The sequence below is a fragment of the Dama dama genome, chromosome 27, assembly GCF_033118175.1.
Source record: "Dama dama isolate Ldn47 chromosome 27, ASM3311817v1, whole genome shotgun sequence".
Taxonomy (NCBI): domain Eukaryota; kingdom Metazoa; phylum Chordata; class Mammalia; order Artiodactyla; family Cervidae; genus Dama; species Dama dama.
The window spans coordinates 59998482-60023920 of NC_083707.1; the positions used below are offsets into that span (position 1 = coordinate 59998482).

General features: G+C 50.8%; 1 protein-coding gene across 6 annotated transcripts in view; it reads right to left on the reverse strand.

The window, feature by feature from the left end:
* Window positions 1-14695, reverse strand: part of RNF152 (ring finger protein 152) — a 76898-nt gene extending 62203 nt beyond the window's left edge. The window contains exons 1-3 of one of the 6 annotated variants that reach the window (XR_009690783.1): window positions 14599-14695; window positions 12923-13046; window positions 9927-12228 (exon numbers count right to left, since the gene is read on the reverse strand). The gene's annotated coding sequence lies outside the window, so the exon portion shown is untranslated. Of the gene's footprint in view, window positions 1-9926; window positions 12229-12903; window positions 13047-14169; window positions 14258-14598 lie in introns of those variants that run through there. The other 5 variants (XR_009690784.1, XM_061130877.1, XM_061130880.1 and 2 more) reach the window with 5 other exon arrangements.
* Window positions 14696-25439: the final 10744 nt, after the last annotated feature.

Below are 25439 nucleotides of genomic sequence, written 5' to 3' on the forward strand. Positions count from 1 at the left end.
AGGCACTGACTCTGGTCTGATAAGCGAGCCATGGGTTCAGCTTTTTCAAGAACACTAATCCACTGCGTTCAGCGGCGCAGAAGCATATATGAGTTCATTTTCAAAGTCCATCACACCGTATAGCGATTTACTTACTAACGGTGTGGGGAACAGCTGTGACTGTAGGGTATCAACATCTGTCACCCCCCCCCCCACCACCAATACAAAGATGCATTAAACATAAACTGCCACAAATATTTGAACTTGAACTTGCGTTGCAGACACATATTCCTACCTGGGGAAATGAGAACTGCTGGGACGTTTGATGTTTCATTACTTTTTACTAAAAATATTTATAGCTCAGGGATACTTGTTATTCACAGGTCAGAATTATTAGACTAGTGGAATAATAAATCCACATTATCACCCTCCTATTTTCTGATAAATTTTAGAGAGCAAAAGAATTTTAGCAGTAAGACTGATGTCTTCCTGCTTACACAGGAACAAACAAACAAACTCTCATTGTCCATGGCTAGAATGTCTGTTTTTCCTCACTACCTGGAATACGGGCAAGGCTGCCTCAGCACAATCCCAGGTGTCAGGGAAGGTTAGGGAGGCAGTGGGTACGGCTGTTTAGTCGCTAAGCCTGTCCGACTCTTTGCCACCCCACACACTGCAGCCCACCAGGCTCCTCTGGCCATGGGATTTCCCAGGTGAGGATACCGGAGTGGTTTGCCGTTTCCGTCTCCAAGGGATCTTCCCAACCCAGGGATTGAACCCACGGTTCCTACCACGGATCCTGCATTGCAGGCTGACTGTTCTACCCCTGAGCCACCGGGGAAATTCCCCAGGGAAGGTAGACTGACTGCCAAAACAAGTGCCCCCAGGCCTCCCTGGCTAACGCCGTGTGGTTTAACGCCTTCACACTGCGGCCCAGCGCAGTCTGGCACCCGAGGCTCTGCTCCACGCGGTCACGCAGGACTCAGGCTCCTTCCCCCTGTGACTCCCCTGTACTCCACGGCTTCACGGTTCTCCCCGGCCCCCTGCAGCCGGCCGGCAGACGAGGAAGAGAGCCGATGGGCAGGAGCACCCGGCCTCTCGGCACTTCTCATTCCCACACACGTCCTCTTGGTAAGAACCAGTCACGCGGCCCCGCCTCGATGCGGAAAGTAACCCCTTACAGCGGGTGTCAACTGGGGAGATTCTGACTCTCAAGGGGCACGTGGCAACGTCTGGAGACATCCTTGGTCGCCACAGCTGGGTAACAGGCACCTAGAGGGCAGAGTCCAGGGATGCGTCCCCCGGGGCACAGGACAGTCTCCCCACAACAGAGAGTCAACCAGCCCCAAACGGCAATAATGCTGAGATTTTGGTAAGCATCGAGCCAGTCACCAGAACCACACACATCAGCGCTTGGATCCTCCACCGTTTCCCACTACCATACAGTCTCACGAATCCCAGCAAATCCACATATCGATAGTCTGTTCATCCGCTCACTTGCTGGTTCCTCCATTCACTCACCCAAGCTCCTAAACAGGACAAAGTCCCACAGTCAAAGAATTCACAGTGGAGCAGTGGAGGCAAGCATGTGTAGAATTATCAGATATGGGGATAAGTGGGATTTAAGGGAAAAAATGGAAGGAAAATTTAATTTTGAGAGAGTTGGAAGAGAATCCATAGGGCAAGTGAAACAGGAAAGATGTCTTGAAGGAAGCGTATATTCATGATTTTCCATCAGAAAGCTGTGTTTTTATTGGCAGGGAGGGGTAGACAGAAAAAGTGGTTCCAGGAAAAAGGTAACTGCAAAAACAAAGGAATGCCAATGTGAAAGGATGTGATTTATTCCCTTTTTGTTTGGGGGGAAAAGAGGAACTAGGCGAGGAAGGTGAGTAAAAAATGCCTGTTTGTTCAATGTTTTTTAGCAAATGTATTCACGAAAGTCTCAAGTTCCCAGCCACACATACTGGCTGTCAGTCAAGTGGTCTTTAGAGAAAGACTTCCCACTGTCAGACTCCATAGGAACTTGTTAGCACAGGGCAAAGTCAGGTAATAGCCGGAAACCTCACTGCAAATTTCCCAACAGGACCTGTCGGAGGGTCTTCCAAACCACGCTGCCTCCAAGCCAACGTGCAACTGACTCAGGCAGATGGCTGACCAAACGCATCCATCCTTGCTCCCAAGACAGGACAGGGCAGAAGGCAGACCTCCTCCCAAATCACACTGCACGGAGCCTGCTGGGTTAAAACAGAAAAGGGTTGCTTCTTCCCATCTTTAGTCCCAGTTGTGAAAGTGGTTCCCGGCTCCCCAGTAAAGTCTCCCTGGGTTCCTATCCTGGCCTTGGCGTAAATTCACTGTGTGACCTTGAAGAAGTTACATAAGTTTCCAGAATCTTAGGAAACTTCCCTCCCAAATAGTACGCTTAAAACTCTCAGCACTTCACCTGAAACAGATAATAAACATATCTACCGTAGCCATCTCCTCCCCCCCAAAACTGTCCTTCAACTGTCATAAAATATACTGTAGAATCCAACCGAGCTGGGGGAAAAAAGCACCTGATGAACTTTCATGTTGTTTTGTAGATTATTAATAGCAACTTCAATTTGCTTGGGCAAGATGCTATTAATTACAAACCAATATCACCATGTAAACAATGGTGCTTCTTATTTTTAAAGCTAAAGTTAAAATTTTAAGAATACCATAGTCCCATGCAATTATTTACCCTCATTGTTCTTTTCACTCATTTTTCCTCCCCCAAACTCTTGTCTCTAACTCTTCTTTTTCTCTGCGACCAGCTTTGGGAAAACAAAGTGTATCTAATTGTACACAGATTATACTGAACGACACTAGCCTCATAAAAGATATTTGCTTCTTTTCAAGTCAGAATCTCTAAAGAGAAGTTAAAATGAGAAGGAAGCAGACTTCAGAACCCAGAGGAAAGTCAGCCTGTTCAGAACCGCTTCCTCCTACGGTGAGGGGAGGCATCTAGGGTCCCGGTGAAGTCAATCCCGACCACCTTCACAAAAAGTGGAAAAAGCAGCACATGGCAATGCCTTTTGCAGTCAGTCAAGAACAAGGAATAAAACAAAAGCCAAGTCAACCAGAAGAACGAGGCTGAATCACACTTAGACTTCAAAATTGATTATCACTGCCCTCCTAATTTACAAGGAACTCTAAATTGTCTGGACAGCGTCTTCTTCAATTTCCACTGCAGACTGGACTTGACCCCAAGAAGATGTTATTTTAAGGAGTACATTAAAGAGAGGGCTTGGCATCTGCATGGACAGATTTCACAAACAAGGTATAATCAGTCTAGAGTCAAATCTGATGTGTTCTTTTTAACTTCTTAGTAAAGACATTTTCCCTTGTACATCAATGAACTTCTTGTAGGGAAGTATGACTGGCCTGAGATGCAATTCTCAAAGACCTTATTTATTACTCTGATATAAACTTAAGGTGTATGAACAATTAACTTTTGAGAGCTCTGACTCCACTGTTAGGGAAAAAAAAGTAAACTATGGATTCTGCAATGAAACACTTAACTGTCTGAACTAATATTCAGCATTTCGTGTGTAGAAATAAACACAATTTTAGTCAACGAATTCTGTTTCCAAAAGATTCCTCTTCCACAGATAAACTGCTTACCTTCTTCTTAGGTGAAGTAAGAGACCATGAAGAAATCTGTCTTATCAGGAACATGAGGGATATGAGCTCTCAGTGTACACGATGATGAAACGGGAGTCTGATGGGAAGGTGATGTAAACGTCTGACAATTGCCCTTGGGTGCTCTGCGCATGAGATTTACACAACTGGCAACCAGCAAACTAATTACTGTTTCTGGCAGTTCGTTGCAGGTCCTAACATCCCCAGATAAACAGCTAACACTTCTCAAGAAGAAACAGAAAACAAAGGATTATCACTTGAAGCTGCAGCTAAAGACTAGAAAAATCTACGGCTTACCTAAGAGCCTGATCAGGTTGCCACCAACCAACCCTCCAAATTAGTAATGAAGATTCCAAAAGCGGGAACGCCGGCCAACGGAAGTCCAGCTCTGGACGCTGCCACCCAGGCTCACGGAGCCAGGTGTGGTCCCCTGCCAATCCCCGCTTGGAATTAACAGACTCAGCAGGAAATCCCTCCCAACCCCTGGGAGGAAAGTACTGTGTACACAAATGCCCCATCACAGCCCACTCCACCATCACGTGTGCACGACGGGCACGCTCCAGAAGCATGCCCGCTGCAACAAAAGACAAGGCAACTCATCTGCCAGTGGCTGGCGTTTCCACCAAGAAGAAAAAGAGACAGGTTGAGAAGCGCCTAAGCTCCTCGATAATAACAAATGCAGTCGGATATCAGCGCGATAAGGAAGCCAGAGCGGATCTCGGTGTGCACATTTTCAAGTTAGGGCCCAGACTCAAATCCAGCTTGAACTGGAACCCAGCTCTCAAAGCTGTTTCTGAAGATTACACTGATTGCAGCATTCCTTCAACAAGTACTTACCGAACGTCTTCTACGTACCAAGCTCTGGGCAACAGCCCTACCGGGCACATAGCAAACACCGCTGTCCAAGGGGAACTTTTTAAAGATTTCATTAACTTTCCAGTTTACACTGTCCAGCTTTTGTGGCTTTATTAAAGCACTCTCTTCTTTAAAGTAATACTAATGCTAATAAAGATTCCACCCAAAAGCAGATGCCTAAATAAAGAGGCTGACCAGCCACGCGGCTTTCTCCATCCTTCCCCACCCGGTTCTCTCCTGCCCATTCCCTTCTGATGGCCGTGTCCCTAACGACGTGAAAGACCTACAAAGCCTGCTTCAGGACGCAAACAACCACCATGGCACAGGGGCAGGACCCCGAAGCAGGGTGACCAGCTGGTCCCAGGTTTCCTGGGACTCTTCTGGTTTTTAAAATGCAAGTCCTTCCACCCAAGGACCCTCTTTGTCCTGGACGACCGAGTCGGTGGGTCTCCCTACCCCTAAGAAAGCACACCCCAGCAAAGGCAGGCGCAGACGTTACGGGAGGTGCTTCACCCGCCTGAGCTAGCCCGGCGGGGACAGGCGTTCATCTGGGGCCCTAGGGAAAGCCTGTGAGCCATCTCAGGTCCTCGCGGCCTCCTTAGCATCCTCCTGGGAAGCTCTATCCATCCACCTTCTCATCCGAAAGGCGTTTATCTGGTGCCCTGTAGGGAAAGCCTGTGAGCCATCTCAGATCCTCGCGGCTTCCTTAGCATCCTCCTGAGAAGGTCTATCCACCTTCTCATCCGAAAGGCGTTTATCTGGTGCCCTGTAGGGGAAGCCTGTGAGCCATCTCAGATCCTCGCAACCTCCTTAGCATCCTCCTGAGAAGGTCTATCCACCTTCTCATCCAAAAGGCGTTTATCTGGTGCCCTGTAGGGAAAGCCTGTGAGCCATCTCAGATCCTCGCGGCTTCCTTAGCATCCCCCTGAGAAGGTCTAGTCACCTTCTCATCCTCCTGAGAAGGTCTATCATCTTAAACACCACGCCATTTAAGCAAAGCTTTACAAAGACCTTCCAATGACAGGACTCCAACTACACGACATACACAAGAAATCCTCACGTAAATGCTGAAGGCTGTAGTTACAGGGATGCGGGTTTTTCCCTGGCTAGCTTCAGAGCTCCTTGAGTTTATACCGTAACTATTCATCCCAAGATTTCTGGAATCCAGCACTGAGACTGGGGTGGTAAATACTGAACAGAACAGACCTTACTGACAGCCGCCACACCGCGCAGTGCTCTGACAACATGCCGAGCACTTTACGGGAACTTTATACTCACGGTAACTCAATGAGGTTGACGGACCTCGGTTTTCCAGGGGAAGAAACCAAGGCTCAAGGTCATCATGGCAGAGTTCATATTTGAACCCAAACTATCTTGCTTCAAAAGCTCCATGTTTTCAACACTTCAACTGAATTAGGTTCAAGTAAGGTGGGCATATATATATATATAGTAACGGACCAAGAACTGCGAGAGGAGAGCACCAGATAAATTTCTTTTATTCTCTCCACTTATAGTTTTGCCATTGCAAGGGAAAAAAAAAGGCCGAAAACCAAATCGGCTATGAGTTAAGCTCATACATTAAGCTACAGCAAGGTTAGCATTTCAGTGAGAATTGAGCAGCACTGTGCCCAGCAAGCAGCAGACACTCAATATTTGGATAAATTTAATAAATACAACTGCATCCCTAACATAAGGTTTCAGTTATTGATGCTCAGTGTTTCCAAGGCTACTTAACCCACCGCCATAGGTGACTAGATGGACTCCTACCTGAAGCTTCTAAAGATGGAGTGTGATGGAGCAGGAGGAGGTGGACAGGCCCTCCTCCCAGTCACTGAGGGCTCCCTACTGCGTGGCTGAGTTAGCTATCACTCACTTAAAATGATGGCTATCCTCATGGCTCATACAACAAAGGGGACAACTCCCTAAACAAGGAACAGAGATCTGTCCTCACGATCGCCAACCACATTTAATCTCATTTCACCTCAAAGGAAGCAGTCTGCAAACCTACAGAGCAACACAACTGCAGAAGAACATCACACTAAGCACTTTGGTTTTGAGACATTTATCTCCATTCCATTCATTATCCGTCAAACGGAGAACACTATGTTAATGTTAATGTATTCCTGGCCATTTTCTCCAAGCAGCTGAACACATTTCCTCTTTCACAATAACACTATCCATAATGATCAAGCACTCCTATCATGTGAATGAGTATTCCAAAATCTAAAGAGGTGAAGGAAACCAGACGCTTCTCCCAAAGGCACTTATGGCCACAAGTGAACCAGGAGGCAGGTGGAGTAGCCAGCTGTGGGCAAGGGTCACCCACTCGTGTCAAACCCAAACCCAGTCTCCTCCTTGAGGCTGTGGGCCAGCCTGCGAGGGTGTTGAGGTCTAACGCTTATGACTGTACGTCACCAAGAAGAGGGGGTTTTGGTTTGTTTTATTGTTGTTTTGCAAGAAACAGGCCAATTCAAGTTGAAAAACAGGCCACCAACGACAATTCATTTTGTTAGAATGATGACTCTCTGTGAGAATGTTCACCTCCCGACCACTGGGACGCACACACTGCATGCTGGCAGTTCTAACCCAACCCAACACTTCCTCATTGTCAGTGCTGGCCGGGGAAGCGCTTAAAAATGAGGGTCCCTCTTCTTAACTTCCTTTAATTCTACAGGCCAAAAGCATCTACAACTCCCTTATCCCAGTAAGTCAAAGTCGTTTCTCTGTTACCAATGATTTATATTTATTGAGCCCTTACTTTGTGCAAACATGGTGGGCAATACAAAATAGGGTCAAACTTCATCTAGTCTGCATCTTAAAGGAAATTATAAGAGAACTGAGATTCTGCTGTCTCCATCTCTGCACGTGCCAGCCCACAGACCCCTTGGAAAGAACTGTACCCCTAACCCTTCTCCCCCAGCCGAGCAATGACTTGTGATATGTAGTCTGATGACAAAAGACACCCTGGGACATCTTTTCAGCACATCTCCCATTATATAAACCAGCTTGAGCGGGCTTCTATTCTCTGCAATTAAACAGAAAGAAAAAGACACTTCAGAGTGCCCTTTGTAGAATGAATGAATGAATATTGAGTGAAATGAGAGACAGGCAACTTTTCCAAAGAATGCTGGAGGAAGTCAAGGATCACTATGAACTAAAATGATGGAGTTAAACTTTTTAGGAGAGTTAAGAGCTGAGTCACCTTTAATGACTGGGTATCATGTGGGAGAGGACATTGCAGGCCACAGAATATTCCAGAATTAAGAAATAGGCTATGAAAAGTATTTTGGGGGACTAGTAGGCTAACCATTCCAGTTAATGTGGTGTTTTCAAGCCAGGCAGAGCACAAGTCAAAGTTGGACAGGAAGTTGCGGGTGGGAAAGCCAGGTGTGAGAGTTCTCAGCTAGGAGGGAGAAATCAAGGGAGATGTGGGAATTGTCACTAAAGATGCCCAGTTCATCTGTTAAAAAGCAGAACACCAGTGCCAATAACCATGGTCCCTACTTGCACGGCATATATTTACACAGTATCTCTCAAAGCTTTTACCAAAATCTCATCAGTTCTTATAGAACCTCAGTGAGGAGTACATGATGTGTGGTTATCTGGATTTATTAACGGAAAGTGAGGCAGAAAAGTTATATTTCCCTTGGTAGGTAGGAATAAGATGGGGATGGGGGTGGGGGTTGTAGAAAGAGACAAGGCAAGCACAGAACACAGTGTCCATAGATTCCATTTCATCACGACTTCGTCCCACCAGCAACCCATCTGCATCTGATCATCCCCTTCCTTGCCTGAAGCCTGCTCCCCCAGGAATCCCATGTGATGTTAGAATAACCTTTACCACGCAGGATGTGGCAATGAGCTTCACCCATGCAGGGATTTATAAACCAAGTGGAAAATAAGGCATCCTTTCCACTCAGCCCTGCACTCCCAGCAGACCACAGACATCCCCCAGCCCTGCCACCCCAACACACACACACACACAAGTCCACAAAGAATGTGCTCCAAGGCCGCGGCAGACACATCAGGGCTCCACCAGGAAATCCCAGGCCTCAATAACTACCCAAAGGAAATGCAAGTCCCATCTACAGAGGATGACTCCGTCCTTAAAAATGACAGTAAGTCAACTGGAAAAAGAAAACCCTAAACCACATAACAAGTACTTATTTCATCCTGGAATACACGGTGCGGCTCCCAAAGCCCTGAAGAAGGGTCCCAAACCCCAGCACCTCCTCCCTTCCAGCTTCCACGACACAGAGACCCACCGTTCTGGCAGCCACGTGCCCTCCACCAGCGTCTTCGGCCTGAATGGCTGACTTCATGGTGAAAGTAAAACAGTAGGAACTCAGAGGCCAAACATGATAGAGACATGTATTTCAGAGCTTCCCAGAGACCTTTCCAGACCAGTTCCCAGGGCTTCACTCCCCCCCGACTCACTCTGCACCTCGCCCTTTGCTGGGTCCTGGGGGTCTCGGGTGAATGTGCACCTGGATCTCCCACGGGTTTCTCACCTCTCATCTCCACGTCTGAGCCCCGGTGGGTGTGCTCCTTTGTCCCTCAAGGGAGCTGGACTGGAAAGCAGCCTCTGGACTTTCAGTCAACACTGAAAGTCACTGTGAGTCAGGGGCCAGCGGCCAGTTTACCATAGCACTTAAGTCTGCAAAGTCGTTTTTGTTCAGTCACATCCGACTCTTTGCAACTCACGGACAGCAGCACATCTACAGAAAGCTGTCTGTAAAGACAACCTCAGCCACGTGATCACTGACCAGAAGCAGCACTATCTTATGCGGTTCCATACTCACGCTAAAGTTAAAGTGAAGTCGCTCAGTCGTGTCCGACTCTTGGCGACCCCATGGACTGTAGCCTACCAGGCTCCTCTGTCCATGGGATTTTCCAGGCAAGAATACTGGAGTGGGTTGCCATTTCCTTCTCCAGGGGATCTTCGCAAGCCAGGGATCGAACCCAGGTCTCCTGCATTGTAGGCAGATGCTTTTACCATCTGAGCCACCAGGGAAGTCTCCTTATGCTAAAGGGACATGTCAAACCCTAGACATTCTAACTGATGAACTCCTTTATTGCAGCAAAGATACTTGAGGGACCAGCACTCCGCACAGCAAAATCTCAACCGCCAGCAGCTGCTTAGCCCGCAGCCCCTCACAAGGCCCGTTCCCCAGCGCCCAGCGGTCTTTAAGGAAGGTGGAGCCAGGGAGACTTAAAAACTCACCATCCTCATAGTCAGCGAGGTCGCTGATGGGAGTCTAAATGTCCCAAAACTCTCCTGTGTTGCTCTATCAGCCCTGTGACCAGGAAATGCCTCCTATCCAAATTCGTTCTTCTAAATATCAAAGCAGTTGGAGGTGACCCACGGCTACCCCACACGCCCCCCACCCCTTGAGGTCTTCTCTGTTGCAGCCTTCGCTGCCGGAGCCCCGCCCTGGGTGACGCCAGGCCCACTCTTGCTCTTTTTCGACCCTCAGCTGCTCCAAACAAGCTCAGGAAGGCTTAGACAAGAGGCAGATGGGGAGGGAGAGGGAGTCTGTGAGCTACACCTCTCTGTTACATAACACTCAGCACAGAAACCTTCCGGAACCGGCCTTGGGAACACCTCCTGGCCCATCACGTCAGAATAAATCACGACTCAGAGCGGGCAAAAAGAGAAAACAATTGTTACTTTGGCATTTGATGACCAAGGTGCAATTCTACTAGCAAACAGAACATCAAGATATTACTAAAAGTAGGTTTGAGTAAGATCAGATTCTTTAAGAGACATCCCCTTTGTTCATTCAGTCCACACTCATGTAACTCTGAGCGCGCTCACCGAGACCCTGCAGGAACACACGAGGCCGGGCCACGTGTGTAAGGTCGTTGGTGCTGCTCACCTAGACCGTTTCCCCCTGTTCAGTGCAAGGAGCAGCAGGTTACAGTTAAACGGGGTCACGGGACGAGTCTGCTGAAGCAGAGTCAAGTCACTTCCGGGTCAGACCGTGTCCTGGTTGGAGCGAGATCTCCAGGGTTCCCAGCCCTGTTGCAGGGACCTTTCATCTAGACCCCCATCAAGATCGCGCCCCGTGATGCTGGGTCAAGTGAGTACCAAGAGCAGGCCCAGCTGCTGAGCGTGCTGGACATGCAGCGTGGGACGGAAAGAAGCCGTGTTCAGCCACTGAGATCCGGAAGTCACCTGTCACGGCCGGACGACCCAACCAATCTTGCTGGTACCTCACTGCTTAAAAAAGACCGAAACCTGCCACCGTCCCCCTGCCACCCATTTTCTAAGACAGAAAAGCGGAATTTACTTCAAAATTCAAGTGCAGCAGGGCCCAAATTAACACCTTGAAATGAAGAGGGTGCCAACAGTGCAGACTGGCAGCTCACAGTCTCTGAGAGAGCAAGGGATGAAAACAGAAAGGCCATCAACAAGGGGGAGATTCAACCATCCGCACGGAATTCAGTTGAGGCGCTGGAACACTATGAAGAAAAGGTCCCCTTCCAACCACAGGCCCAGTCTCGTGTGAAGCAGTGAGCACCCTCATGAAGAAACACTCAGACAGAGGCTGAGTGACCACACGCGCAGCCTCCTCAGAGGCCCAGGACCCCACTCTGTTCCCCCCTCTCTAACATCCCCTGAGCTGAGAGTCAGGTCTGCAGCTCTTCGTCACCCCGAAAGCTCCCTGGAGGTGGTTCGTTTTTGCATCTCCACACCCCACCCCAGGCCGGCCCTTGACAGCTGTCACCAAGCCCAGGACCCATCAGGTACTTGATAAACATCTCCCAAATGAAATAAGTGAACACTGTAGGAATAACTCAGCTCTGCAGGCCAAAGTCAGTCTCATAAACTCTAGGGTTCCTCCAACCAAAAAACTAAAATGCACCACTGCCCACATCTGGGAGCGGGGAGCTTGCACTTAAACGGACAAGTTAAACATCAAGGTGATGCTTGACTAGGAATTATTACCAGACTCAGCTGAAAACCACCATGAACGCCAACCCTGAGCCATGGCGCTCTTTGTTCTTGGACTTGCGTTTACATGTGCAGGCAGCTGTTTTTCCCATGTGGAATTTTATGTTGTGAGGTATTTATTTTTTCTATTAAAAAAAAAGCCACACCCTTTGTTTCTATTGCATTATTACACTCTTTATTATCCCATCACGTGGCTTTTCCTCTTGAGCACACAGCCTGCATTATTGCTGACACCAAAATCACTTGTCAAAATACCTCTGCCCTAGCTCCACTACACCTCTGATCTTTCCAAAGCGTAGGTCTCTGTTTCAGCTGGGACAGGTTGGAAACTCATCTACTTTTCCCAGAGACACATGAATGCTGTGAGCAGAAGAAAAAAATGCCAGCATCACTGACATCTTCTGAAGTCACCTTTCCAAACAAAACTACCCTAGAGGGCAATGACAGATCTTTGAGGTTTTTAAATTCTATTTTGGGGGGGATTTGGGTGAGGGAAAGGCGAGGGGAGAATGTGCCACAGATGTCGTGCGGGGACTGCAGTGTAAGAGACAGCACACAGGCCTCCGGTCCTCGCCATCCCTTCCGCCTACAGAAGAAATCTTGATCCACTCCTATCCATTCTTCTTCCCTGCTTCTCATGGAGGACGCCCGTACTGTGCCCTCCAGGACACAATACCCACACCAAGGTGTCCTGAGCCGTCTGAAGGTGAGGCTTTCACAGAGCCTTATCAAGATAACCCCAGGTCTGGTTATGCTGCCATCAAAACAGAACTATCCTTGGAAAGAAAAGAACAGGCCACGGTTTTTGGAAAAGAACCAACAACCTAAAGATAAAACGCAGACTGAGGGCCTAATGGTTCACGGCTACATAAACGGAAACTTCACTGAAGCTCCATTTCCCCTTCTCTTTCTGCTCTCCCAACAGCCCTCCCACCCACCTCCCAGGAACTTATCTGCTGGCATATCCCCCCTGCTGTTGCAAATATTTTTACAATGAAGAGATGGGGGAAGAGATAGCATTTCATAAGAAGGTTACTACATGTGACCAATGCCCTAACTGAGCACTGGTCAAATTTATAATCAGCCTTACAATGATACCTTTTCAACACATGATATTCCATTTACAGACTGAGGCCAAAATGTATTTCTACCGGTAGGAAAGCAGACATATTCAAACCCCACATTCCCATACAACTGCCGATTACATCAAAATTGCCCTCCCTAAAGGGAACCCGGTGGAATTTATACAACTCAAAAGGCAGCCTGCCCTCAATGACTTCTTCAAAAGGAAGGTTTAAAGTCATTTGCAATTTCTTTCTCTGGACCAGGAGTTTCGGCGGTGCCCTCTCCTCCACACAGACAGGAATGGATGGTGTGACGCGGAAACCACCCAAGCCTCCCCCTTGCAGACCCCGCTGACCCAAACGACCCGGGGACACCCAGGCGCCTACCCGGATTATCGGGGTTTACCTGCATCCGTCCCCGAGTCCCTCTCACCCCCTTCTGCGTGATGACATCAAGTGGAAATGGCACGCGTTTGGGAGGCAAGAGGCTGACAAGCAGGAAGCACAAGTGAGCCCAAGCTTCGTTCAGCCTGCAGTGAAATACACGCAGGAAGGGTTAGACACGCGCAGCAAAGAAACGCAAGCGTCCTCCCGGGCAGGGCGGCGGAGCGGGGCCCCGGGCCGGGGCAGGAGGCGGGGGCGTGGCGGGCCGGGCCGCCGAGGGGGCGTAGCGCGTCGTAATTGTCTTTACAGGGTCAGTGACCACCGCCCCTCGGTCCTCTGCAGTCTCCCCCGCCCCTAAGTTATCCTCCGGGGACAGAGCGTCAACTAGCAACGATAACCCCTCAGAAAGAAAAATAAGAGAAGGCGCAGAACAGCATCGTGGAGCACGAGCAAAATACCCTAGGTGAGCCCGGTTACGCGGGGCGCGCCGCCCCCCGCCCAGGCCGACACCAGCGCCGCGGCCGCGAGCATCCTTCCCCGCGCCGGGCCCACAGCCTCCCCAGGTCACTGTCCCACTGCTCGCTCTGGTTCTCTCCTCTCTCCACCCCGGGCGGCGCTCCCCGCCCCACGCCCACCCTCGGCGGGAGGGGCGCCGGCCGCCTCCAGAGCAGCGCCCCGCGGGTCCGGCCGCCTTTGTCATGCAGCCGCCCTTCCCGGAGCGAGCGCTCCGGGCGCGGGGTCAGCACAAAAGACCCCTAACATCTGGCCTTCCCCCGCCGCCTCTCTTCCCGGGTGGGGTCGAATCCGCAGGGACAACTTCAGGGGGCTGGCAAGGCGCTCGACAAAGACGCCCCAGGGGCGCATCCCCGGGGGGCGCGGGGTCAGGGCGCAGCCCGGGCGCGCGCACAGGCACGTGCACTCCAGGGCCGCGCGGCGCGGGCCCGAGATCAGCTCCCGGGACCAGGGCTCCAGAGGGCATCCGAGGACTCAGCGGAGCCGCCGGGCGCGCCGCTCCCCGCCCCGGCTGCTGGCCCGACTCCGCCCGCGCTCGGAGAAGCGCACTCCGGGGGCCACCTCCCCGGCGCCCCGCGGCTCTGCCCCCCACTCCAGGGTCCAGAAGGCGTCCCCACCGCGTCCCCGGAGGCGCCTCCCCGCTCCCGCTGGCCCAGCTCCGGGGGCGGCCGCTGAGAGGGAGCAGACATCCCCTGGCGCTCCCCTCACCGCCCGCGACCCCGGAGGGACAGAGCGGAGGAACGAACCGAAACTCACCGACCTCTCCCCGCGGCGGGCTCGGGAGCTCCCTCAGAGGCGGCGGCGGCGGCAGCATCGCCGGGGTCCCCGCGCGCCCGCCCCCCGCTCGGCCGGACGCGCGCCCCGAGTGCGGGGCGGGCGCGGGGGGCGCGGCGGCGGTGCCCGCAGCCCCCGCTCCCGGCACGGCCCCTCGGGAGGCGCCCCACCTGCCGGGCCGTCCTCCGCGCTCCGGGCCGGACACCGCCGCCAGCGCTCGGCTCCGAGCCGGAGCGTGTGGCGTCCCCGCCCGGGCTCCAACACCCGGAGGCCGGCTCGCTCCCCGCGGCGCCGCCCCTCCCCGGCGGCCCCACCCCCCGCGGGTCCGCACCGTCCGTCTGTCCGGAATCGCCGACCACCCCCGGGCTGAAGAGCTGCCCGCCCTCCCGCGCCGCACCCCAGGGGCCCAACCTCGGCGGGGACGCGTCGTGGTCCCTTCTCTGCGCGCGCGGGACCCGGGCTGGCCCGAGTCAGGTGTGAAGGAGGCCGGGCTCCGCCGGCGGGGGCGGGCCGGGGCGGGGCGAGGCGGCGGGGGCCGGTCCGCGCGGGGCGGGAGACCGTCACGTTTCCAGAAGCTGCGCGTCGGGATCCGCGTCGGTGCTGGTCCTCTCCGGCCGCCCCTGCGGGTTCCTGTGGCCCAGGCAGGGCGGGCTCTTTCTTTGGTGGAGGAGAGGGTGCGGCCACAGAAGCCGGAATGACACCCGCCACCTGGCTCCCCAGGATTCGGGGCGGGGGTAGCGGGAGGGGCACGTCCTAGGGCCGTAGGAAGCAGCGGGACCTGGGGCCTGGGGGTCCGCCCTATTTCTCCACCTCGAAACCTAACTCCTACCTTAGGGACAAGCTTCGCATGTCTAGTTCCTCTAAGAAAATCGAGGAGTGCCTCTGATGTTGATTTCAGAATAGGAGAACGGAGGAGGAAGGTCGCTGGGAGAGACGTCTACACAGCCTGGAAATCCCGAAGTCTATTCCGTGACTCTGGTAAAGTGAAGCCTGCCAGCTTTCCTAGATCTCCCTCACCAGGCTTCAGCGGGGTGCTCCCTAGTCCTCCAGCGAAGCCGGCTTGCTGGATTTGCCGGCTGCTGGAATGGAGCTGTCTCTGTGTCCTACTGTCTTGCCCAGCGGGCAAGGACCTCTCCCACATCTCATTGAAGTGCTTCTGCCAAGATGGTGAAATGGACAGCCTGCGAAGCACCCTATGTGACCTACTAAAATTTACAATGCGCTTAACAGACCCTGCTTGTCTTGTCACTCAAATAAAATCTGTTAATAGTGTTTCCAAATGTACGGTCACTCAGCACGTGCAGAAATCGGTCACCGAGAAGCATAAAGCTTCACCGGTGTCAGGCCGCTCTAGGATCCCAATTAAAACGTTCGCCCGGCTGACCCACGTCCTTTTGTTCCCTGAAGTTATATCCTCTGTTGTACACCTGGCAGGAGTGAAAGCGTTGTGTCTGTTCTAAGAGCAGACGTATATTCTCACTGTAGAAAGCTTCAGGAGTCTTTATTTCCAGGCTCAACTTTAGGAGCCTGAAAACACATTTTTTTTGTCCTTGTTTTTGTCTCTTTAATGAGATGCTAATGAGCATATTGAAAGCTCTGCTAACCAGCAGCTTCGAATAGGATGGTGAGTGACAACACAGCAAGATTTTACTGGAAAAATTCAGCCCAGAAATATTATCGTTATACAAAAGCGACATTAAAGGCCATGTTGAAGAAGCTACTTTCAGGGGTGGGTAATTCTTCCAAAATGTTTGAAATCTTTCTTTTCAGCTGCTTTCCAAACAATCCTTTGGGAGGATTCAAGCCTTCAGCCCATTGTACAGTAAACTCTCCCACCCTTCCTCATGCATTCCCAGCGGCTGGTCTTTGGATTCACGCCGCATCCTGGGTGTTCTGCCTCCTGTCCAACCTCGCAGAGCCGTCATGCAGGGAGGGTTAATTAACCATGGGCAGACTGGGATAGGCCGGTCTTAAGATTAGTTGGGGGCCAGCGCCAGGGCAGGGGAGACACAGGCAACTACATGTCAGAGAGGATTCTTCAGTGAGACGCTTGCAGGAGCAAACCAGCTCGGAGCAGGCAGGGTTCAGAGCCAGAAGCCGGCAGGCAGCGTGGTCGAAGCTTCAGGAAGGCATCACACCCCAGACTGAGGCATTGCCCATGTGTGGGAGTGAGATGTGATCAGGGTCTTCAAGATCCCAGGCCTTGAAGATCCGCGGTTATCAGGATGAGGCCCTGGCTCTGGGGAGTCAGGTAAGAATCAGACATTCCCGGGTTCACTAACAGATGTTCCTGGTGGATGGCCTTTGTACCCAGAGCCCCAGCCCTCACGTCAAGACACAGAAGGAAACAGACCCAAACCCCTACCCTCACAGAACTTACATTCTGATGGAGGAAGCCGAGAACACACAAGATAATAAACGAGTACAAGAAATAATGTACTGGGGAGTGAAAAGCAGGAGGGAATCAAGCGAGAAGAGGGGCATGGAGATTTTCTTTGGGTGAAAGCTGAAATTTTAGTTTGGCAGCCACAAGGGGCCCCCGAGAAGATGCTTTTGAGGAGGGATCTGAGCAAAGATTTCCTGTTATCAGACGGGGTGCAGGAAGGGGGCTGTAACCTGCCCGCCACCCCACTCCCCTGGGTGGAGGTTGAAATACTGGGACTGGGTTACAAGGTCAAACAAATAACACTGATGCTTAGTCACCTGAGGCTGAATTACCACTGCTAAAATCCAGGCAGGGATGAGTTGTTCATCTTTGTACCCATAGCATCAAGTACAGATATCCAATAAATGTTTATTGAGCTGAACCCTTAAATCTCCGAGAACATGAGGTGGGGCTGAGATAAATGTGGTCCCGTGATTCCCAGGACAGCCTTTCTATCAGGAAGATACTTCCACAAACAATGCGATAATCTTTTTTTATCCCTTTTCATGACTGTCTTCCTGATCTTTGAGGGCAGAGATTATATTTCAGCTTGTTCCCTGAGCGCCTGACGTTCTAAGAGGGAGGCAGAGATGAAACTAGCACAGGGAAACGAGCAGACCCTCCCGGGTGCTGACTGCCCCTAAAGATCCCAATCCAGACCAACAGTGAGGGTGAGGTTTTTGTTTAACATGGCTGAGTTTTACATATTAAAATCGCATCTTGAAACTGAACTATGGTGATAGCTGTACACTTAAAACAAGCGGATTTTATGGTGCATAAATTATACCTAACGTTGTTTCAAAACAGTGAGGTAGGAGCCACATTCAGACAGCTTTCATGTGCTGTAAATAACCAGAAGAGGCATGTCGAACCAAACACATCATCATCCTTCCTAATCACTGATTAAACCAAATTGACTTGGATGAAATACCAGGGAAAGGTATATATTGGTCTCTGCCCCTAGTTCCTGGCACAGAGCTGCCAAGTGATACGAACGTCGGGAACATCTTGTGGTCTAACATTTGGTCTTTCGGTGCTGGTTTCTGACATCACGGTGACAGAAGTGTCTTTTGTTCTAATGAGATGGCCTGGGTGGGCTCCTGGATTAGGGCTGGTTATCAGAAAGACCAAGACACGATCAGAAGCCTGGAATTTTCAGTCCTACTCCTTGTACCCCAAAGAACTTTGGGAGAGAGGCTGGAAATGCCGTTATGGATGGATCATGCCTGTGTGATGAATCCTCCGCACAATCCCCCAAAGCGCAGGGTTCAGAGAGCTTGCGAGCTGGTGAGCACGTGGAGAGGGGCGGGCCTGGAGGGGGCGTGGACGCTCCGCCCCTTCCCTCATGCCTTGTCCTCTGTGCGTCTTCCATTTGAATGTCCGTTTCCTTTTCTCTATTCTTTTATAATAAACTGGTAAACAGTGAGTAAACGGTGTCCCTGAGTTCTGTGAGTTGCTCTAGCAAATGAATCAAACCCAAGGAGGGAATCTCTGACTTGTAGCCGCAGGGTCGGAAGCACAGGCAACAATCTGGGCCTGCGTTTGGCTTCTGAAGTTGGGAGGGGGTGCAGTCCCCTAGGACTGAATCCCATCACTTCGGGGATCTGACATTATCTTCAGGTAGATATGTCAGAACTGAGCTAAACTATAGGATGCTCAGCTGATGTCACAGAGAATTACTTGTCTTGGAGGACAAAAGGCCACACGTTTGGCAACCAGAAGTGTCAGAGTGAGGCGTTCTACTGAGAGGGAAGGAGAAACACCCAGGAGAAAGTGAGTGTTTCCTTCTGAATTTGCAAATTTACTTTTCCCTTGTGTGATTCTCGCCACCTTAAAGTATACAGTCTTTTTAAACGTGCAGAAAACAGTCTTCAAGTACATATAGTCTAAGACAGTTGATCGTTAAAGATTGTTAGACAGTGCACATTTCAGGACTGATTTTTATTTAGGGGGTCTACGTAAACCAATCTCAACAGACTAACTACACCAGTAAGGTGTTGTCTGAGAGAGCTGCTATATTTGAAACACTGTCTGATCTTTACTTATGTAGAACTAGGTATTATCTGTGGACTAGGAGGCCTCATCTGGAACGAAATGACTGCGGAGTATCCTGGAAACTCCAAAAGATTTCATAGGAACCATATCCAGACTCTGCTTTTCTAAAAGTGGAAATGGGTTGAACAAAGCCATCTTTTTGCTTAACCTCATCTTTAATATGTACAATACACATTCCAAAACTGCTGGCTAGAATTACATGGCCGTTAGCAGGGGTGATAGTCAACAGCTACAGGCAGCAGCCAATGTATCTGGATAATGGCCATTTCAGTGTCCTGGCTGAGTGCCAGCTGACAATAACAACACGGGCCTCTGGACCCCCTCCTCACCCGCAGTATCTGCTGCTTTCTCCTCATATTTACAGGTTGTATGTTAGTTGCTCAGTCGTGTCCGACCCTTTGCTACCCCCATGGACTGTAGCCCACCAGACTCCTCTGTCCATGGGATTCCCCAGGCAAGAATCCTGGGGAAGGTTTCCATTCCCTTCTCCAGGGGATCTTCCCAACCTGGGGATTGAACCCGGGTCTCCTGCACTGCAGGCAGATACGGGGACGTCCTGTTTACGGGCTGGGGTTGAGTAGGATCGTCACTCCCTCCAGGGAGTCACTGATGTGTCTGCTACAGGCACGGCAGAGGGAAGTCATCATAAACCGGACCCCGGTCCTCGTGCCATCGACGTGGGACACTCCTCACTGCCGGCGGGCTGGAGCGGCCACAGTGGATCGGCCAGCAAAACCCTAACCCTAAACCTAACCCGCCCCGCGCCCCCCAGCCCCGGCCCTGCGCGCGCTCCCTCCACGCGCGCCCTCCCCTCGCCGGCCGGTCCCACCTCCTTCCCGTCTCCTCTTCTCTCAGGCTGCAGAGTTCCCGCACCCATCTGGCTCCTCCTCACATGTGGCCGCTAAGCCTGCTGCTGCAGCTGCAGCTACTGCAAAAGTGAGGCGGGAGGAAGAAGGGAGCGGAGAAGGCCCACCACCCTTTCCCAAGGCCCAGGTCTGGATCCAGGGCCTTGCCCTGTGGGCCCAGAGCCGGCCCAGACCCCCAGGACTCGCTCCTCTGTCCTCGCCTGCGCCCCCCCGGGGCTGGTCTGGTGCCCCTGCCCCCGCCACAGGCCCAGACCCGGCCCCCCAGCCTCTTCTTCCCGCAGGTTCTGGTCCCCTCCTGCCCCAACCATTCAAACTCAAAGGAACCAAACGTCTTTCTCTGCTCCTGGAGCCGGAGGACCAAGTCAGCGCTCCCTCTAGTGGTCAGGAGGAGCGATGGCGTCTCCCAAGGTCAGACCTTTAGAGGTCAGTGCAGGATGATGCCAAACAGGACGTTCTTCACCTGCTTCCTGCCTCTTCTTGCTTCGATGTATTTCCTCTGCTGTTCCCTCCCTCTCTTCCCAGGGGGTGCAGTGTGCTGGGAGGGTTGCTGGAGGAAAGCATGCCTTTGTTGTTCAGTCGCCAAGTCGTGTCCGACTCTTCCCAACGGTATGGACTAGCCCTCCAGGCTCCTCTGTCCATGGGATTCTCCAGGCAAGAATTCTGGAGTCGGTCGCCATGTCCTCCACCAAGGGGGGTCTATCCGACCCAGGGGGTCAAATCCACCTCTCTTATGTCTCCTGCATTGGCAGGCCGGTTCTTTACCACTAGCGCCACCTGGGAAGCTTGTCAGCAACCCCACCTTTTTGAAACTTTACAGAAGAAGAAATGGAGACTGTTACTGTCTTGATCCTTATCACATACCCCTGCCTGACTATGTAACTTCTTTCTACTCACTAGGGAGGGGGCAAAGTTCTTGAGGTGCTAGCTAACTGTGTTTCCACTTTGGCAAAGTAATAAAGCCACTCTTTCTCTGTATTTCTGCTTGGTATTGGTGCACAGAGAGTCACGATTTTGGTAACATTCTGACCCCCCCTTATATGCAGAGTATATCATGCGAAATGCCAGGCTGGATGAAGCACAAGCTGGAATCAAGATTGCTGGGAGAAATAGTAATAACCCCAGATATGCAGATGACACCACCCTTATGGCAGAAAGTGAAGAACAAAAGAGCCTCTTGATGAAAGTGAAAGAGGAGAGTGGAAAAATTGGCTTAAAGGTTGACATTCAGAAAACTAAGATCATGGCATCTGGTCCCATCCCTTCATGGCAAATAGATGGGGAAACAGTGGAAACAGGGACTGACTTTATTTTGGGGTGCTCCAAAATCACTGCAGATGGTGACTACACCCATGAAATTAAAAGACACTTGCTCCTTGGAAGAAAAGTTATGACCAGCCTAGACAGCATATTAAAAAGCAGAGACATTACTTGGCCAACAAAAGTCCGTCTAATCAAGGCTATGGTTTTTCCAGTGGTCATGTATGGAAGTGAGAGTTGGACTATAAAGAAAGCTGAGCACCAAAGAATTGATGCTTTTGAACTGTGGTGTTGGAGAAGACTCTTGAGAGTCCCTTGGACTGCAAGGAGATCCAACCAGTCCATCCTAAAGAAGATCAGTCCTGGTTCATTGGAAGGACTGATGCTGAAGTTGAAACTCCAATACTTTGGCCACCTGATGGAAAGAACCAGAACCGACTCATTTGAAAAGACCCTGATGCTGGGAAAGATTGAAGGCAGGAGGAGAAGGGGACAACAGAGGATGAGATGGTTGGATGGCATCACTGACTCGACGGACATGAGTTTGAGCTCCGGGAGTTGGCGATGGACAGGGAGGCCTGGCGTGCTACAGTCCATGGGGTCACAAAGAGTCAGACACGACTGAGCGACTGAACTGAACTGAATTGAAGACTATTTACGTTGCTGCTTCTCACCCTGACCCCTGTCCCTTTAAAGCTCATTCAGATTTCTCCAACTAGACTCATTTTTACCTTCTGTGCTTGAAATCCTTGAAGCCCTCCAGATACAAATCTTTTCCACATTCCCCTGTTTCCTGTTTATAGAAAATAGGCTGGCTTCATTCAGCCTCCTACACCTTCCAGAGTTCCAAAAGGCTGATTCAGGAAGTGAGGGAATGCAGAAACAAAGGAGGAACAATCAGGAAACAGTAGGCAGCAGTGGGGCAGGTCCCGGATCCTCCAGAAGGCACGTACACAACAATAACTTTGAGCCTCCCCTGGCACTCAGGCCCCCACCCAGTGGAGGCTGGTGACCTCAGGCCGAGCAACGAGTGCCTGAATGCCTGCCGGTAACCTCACCACCAACCAGTCAGAAGAAAGTCAGACACCGTGCAGCCCTCACCCCAGGTTTTGCCTGTAAGAGTTTCTCCCCCAGCCCCTCAGGGCGTTGGGCTTTTGAGCTTAAGCCATCCGTCCTCTTTGCTTGACCCTGCAGTAAACCTTTTCTGCTCCAAGGTTTTGGTTTGTCTGGCCTCTGAGTCAGGCACGTGAACTTGGCTTTGACAGCACGCACTCTGACGATAGTTCATGAGATTTTCGTGGCAAGTATAACTGGGGTGGTTTCCATTCCCTCCTCCAGTGGAGGGACAGGGAGGCCTGGCACGCTGCAGTCCCTGGGATGACCCAGAGTCGCATACGACTCTGCCGCTCGACAGCAGCAACTCTTAAGACCCAGGTTTCCCAGGTGGCGCTAGAGGTCAAGAACTTGCCTGCCAGTGCAGGAGATGTAAGAAAGGCAGGTTCGATCCCTGGGTTGGGAAGATCCCCTGGGGGAGGGCACGCAACCCACTTCAGGACAGAGGAGCCTGGCGGGCCACAGTCCATGGGGTCGCCGACACAACTGAAGCTATTTAACAGGCACAACATCAGTAGGTCCCTCAGCCCGGGAACGGCTGTTTGTTCCCCTCGTCCACCCCGTCATACATTCATCCCTCACCATCGTGAGGAACAGAGAGCCCAAGCCGTGCACACAGTCAGTGCTTAATAAATGTTCAAAAATGACCCAACAGGAGTTTCTTTTGTTCCTTGCAGAGTCTCATGCTCCCTACATCCCCTGTCAGGGGATTTTCTCTATGTAGTTTCTTTACAAATCTGTTACAACCCAGTTATTCCAGTTCAGTCAGAGTGGGATTTAGGGTTATTTCCAAATCAATTTAAAAAAAAAAAGACGCCTTTGCCTGCACGGAGTCTTAGTTGCAGGACTTGGATCTTCATTGCAACGTTCAGGACCTTCAGCTGCAGCAGCAGGACCTTTAGGTGTGGCCCGTGACCTCTCAGTGGCGGCACATGGGATCGAGTTCCTTGACCAGGTCCTCTACGGTCTCCTGTGAGTGGGAGAGTCGCTCAGGAGTGTCTGACTCTCTGCGACCCCATGGACTGTAGCCCACCAGGCCCCTCTGTCCATAGGATTCTCCAGGCCAGAATACTGGAGTGGGTAGCCTATCCCTTCTTCAGGGGATCTTCCCGACCCAGGAATCGAACCAGGGTCTCCCGCATTACAGGCAGATTGGGTACCAGCTGAGCCCCGAGGGACACCCTCTGGTCTCCTCTTGGGGTATCTGTGCTTCTTCCTAGCCGCTGACCCTGAACACCATGCTCCTCACAACCTGTCCCTCCTCCCAGCCCACAGTGGCTGCCAGAAAGTCTTAACACCTTATTTGTGAGCAACTTCTAGCAGGCGAATGTTTATCTTGGTTTTAATGTAATAAACTAAGTCCAGCTCCATTTTAACTTCCTAACTTTATTTTTCCTTTGCTTCATTAAAAAGACACTTATCTTCCTCCATCTGAGTCATCTTTTATGCTGCCTTAAATTCTTTTTCAACAACAGAACAAAAATAACATAAATGAATAATCAAACATTGTCACTTGCTATCAGTACCTCCTATGCAATTTGTAGGGCTCAAGACTAAACAAAAACATGGGCCCCTGCCCCAGAATCATTAAGAATTTTGAGATGGTGACAGGAGAGCATTATGCCAAGCTTTGTATTCTGCAGAGTGTGGGGCACAGGTCACGTGTCCCTGAAGCCAGCCGGGAAATAGACACCTTTTATTTTGCCATTTAGTAATGACATTTATGTTCGCTTATCTCTTCAAGTTTGTTCAAGAACCATTTAAGGCCCAATTTGCATTGTGTACACAGGTGCATCAGAGGAGGCAGAAGCAGAGAGTTGAGAAAATTAAAGGTGTCCTTGGAGATTACATTTAACTAAAACTAATTATCCTATGAAATTATCCTCAGCCAGCTGCTTGGTTCACCCACCTCTGATTCATCTCCGCATTTCCCCGCAGGTTGATGCCACCGTGCTATGGAGCTCAAACACTTGCTAGCTGGTAGTTGGGTACATGTAGGCTGTATGTAGGAGATGGAAGAGCAGGCTAGGAAAGCACTTTGGGGTTTGATCTGAGGATGTCTGGAGTCGTAGATTCAGTTTGGTAGGCAGTCAGTTAAGGAGGATGGCGAGAGAGGAAGATAGATTTAAGAGTCAAAGATATTTGAGATGCTGGAAACGTTTCATTTGGGTGGAAAAAATCAGGAAGCAATTGGAGATGTGAGACTGATTCACTGAGGCTTGGACTGGTTAGATTTTAAAACAACCGAGGTAGAAACTGGTGTGAATGAGGTCACCATGAAACTCCATAAGGAAAGAGAAGAGGCTCAAGGACCACATCGTGCAAAATGACTGTCCTTCAGGGCTTGGGTGAGAAAGAGGAAGTGCACAGGGGCTTTCTTTGTGGCCAGCACCCCTCCTGACTCATCTCCCACCAGGTTCTGACTCTCCTCAAAGACGCAGGTCACTGACCCCATCCCTATTTCCTGAATACAACCTTGACATTTCCAGCTCCTTGTTCTGTCTCCCAAAATATTATTTCTCTTCTCCTCCATGCCCAGTTCTCTGCAAGGCCCATCTCAGATGCCCTGCCCCTTCATTGGAGGCTTTGACTGTCCTCCCACGGGGACGTGATGGCTCCTTTCTTTAACCCTCATTGCACCTCTTTGCAAAACCCTATTGCACTGTAACAGTTGTGAATTGCTGTAACAAATTATTCCCAGATTTAGCAACTTAAAAGATATATTATCTGGGCATACACACTGAGGAAACCAGATCTGAAAGAGACACGTGCACCCCAATGTTCATCACAGCACTGTTTATAATAGCCAGGACATGGAAGCAACCTAGATGCCCATCAGCAGATGAATGGATAAGGAAGCTGTGGTACATATACACCATGGAATATTACTCAGCCGTTAAAAAGAATTCATTTGAACCAGTTCTAATGAGATGGATGAAACTGGAGCCCCTTATACAGAGTGAAGTAAGCCAGAAAGATAAAGAACATTACAGCATACTAACATATATATATGGAATTTAGAAAAGATGGTAACGACAACCCTTTATGCAAAACAGAAAAAGAGACACAGAAATACAGAACAGACTTTTGAACTCTGTGGGAGAAGGTGAGGGTGGGATGTTGCGAAAGAACAGCATGTATATTATCTATGGTGAAACAGATCACCAGCCCAGGTGGGATGCATGAGACAAGTGCTCGGGCCTGGTGCACTGGGAAGACCCAGAGGAATCGGGTGGAGAGGGAGGTGGGAGGGGGGATCGAGATGGGGAATATGTGTAAATCTATTGCTGATTCATGTCAATGTATGACAAAACCCACTGGGAAAAAAAAAAATATTATCCCCAATACTTCGTGGGGGTCAGGAATCCGGAAGTGGTTACATCAGGCAGTTCTGACCCAGGACCTCTCATGTGGTTGCAAGGTATCCATGGGGGCTGAGAGGGACCAAGATGAGGCCCCCAATATTATCTCTGACACACACAAGGCTGGGGGTCCAGAGTGTATCACAAAGGACGGCGTCCCTCACCCTGGGTGGA